This window comes from Myotis davidii, unplaced genomic scaffold (genome assembly GCF_000327345.1).
Source record: "Myotis davidii unplaced genomic scaffold, ASM32734v1 scaffold68, whole genome shotgun sequence".
NCBI lineage: Eukaryota > Metazoa > Chordata > Mammalia > Chiroptera > Vespertilionidae > Myotis > Myotis davidii.
Window position 1 is genome coordinate 286,569 of NW_006300376.1, and position 1,394 is coordinate 287,962.

The following is a 1,394-nucleotide window of genomic DNA, read 5'->3' on the forward strand; positions in this document are numbered from 1 at the left end:
TACTATCAAAGGCTAACATGGTGCCTCTTCTGCTAAGAGGAATATGTCTAAGTTTTTCAAGTTTTTCTGCATAATCTTTGCATTTATGTCCACAGTTTTGTGACTTAGATGGGGTAGGGGGGCGGACCCAGAAAAGTGGAAGCATTGAGCAAACAAAACAATATACCCAGTAATTGCATAGCCTTCATGCAATCTTCCACAAATACCACTTCTGACAGGTAAACTTTTTATGAATGTTGGAGCATTATAAAGTTATATTTTATGTCAAATTATTGGAATGCATGTTCTATATTGGTGAGGAAGACTATATGTACTAATGCTTAGTAGGACTAAATTCTCAGCAATACACTAGTTACAATATAGTCTTGGTCAAAAAAAATTTTGCCCCCCGCCCCCGATATTTTGCTTTGGAGAATTAATACTATCTCTCTAGGTGGTGGCCAGGGCTCCAAGCAATCTGGCCTCATCCAACAACTAGCCAACGTTCCAGGACCCGCGGGCATCTTCATGTCTATGTCTCTGCTGTTACGCCTACTAGAGATCTCTCCTCTCTTCCCCACATCCACCCAAATCTTGTTCCTCCTTTAGCATCCAGCCCGAGTCTCATCTTTTCCAGGAAATCTTTCCTGGCCATTCCAGATCAAGTAACCTACCCCCTATGTGATAGTCCCCAACACCATTTAACTTCTACTACATAGCATGGCTCTTAATTAGATTCTTGGAATTGTTTCATACGCATTAGTTTTTGTCCCTCATCCTAGTCCAATTATCCTAAGACCACCACCCTCAGGGACAACTCCACAGTACAGCAGAAACAGATCTATTAACTCACTGCAACGAGGAACAATGCACACCAAGGACCTGTGGGCACTCATAAAGGCCCCACAAGCCAGAGCGCAGACTCCCTAAAGACCAAACCCATATCTATTCATGAATAAATAAAGGAGTTATTATAGGGTGTAAGGGAAGAGGTCAGGTAACATTTAAATGAAGAGGCCCCAACCAAAGCAGGACTGTATGTAAAGAGATCAACTTCAAGTCGGGACTGTGAAGCCAACTTGGGGTACCATTTCCTTGAAAAAACAGCACAGCTGTGGACTATTGTCCCCAGAAACCCTTATCCGAGCTCTGCATCAGAGCTGCACATCAAGGCTGCTTCTCCGTGTCAAAGTGACTTACACCATCCAGGCAAGAAGGGAATGCTTGGTCTCACTGACTAATTTCAACAGCAACGTCTTGGATAGTCTGTGAGTCTAGAGGACAAAGTTTCTCAGTGAATAAGAAAGCAGTAGTCATTCAAAGACGGGGTTATGACACTTGAGGCTGCAGCAGGCCCTGGGGAGAAATTCCTGCACATTTTAAAGCTGGTTTTACCTGTATCTGTTTTTTCCTGC

At 43.3% G+C, this 1,394-nt stretch overlaps 1 protein-coding gene across 2 annotated transcripts in view; it reads right to left on the bottom strand.

The window, feature by feature from the left end:
* Positions 1–1,394, bottom strand: part of FIG4 (FIG4 phosphoinositide 5-phosphatase) — a 104,038-nt gene that overhangs the window by 89,099 nt on the left and 13,545 nt on the right. The window lies entirely within an intron of this gene.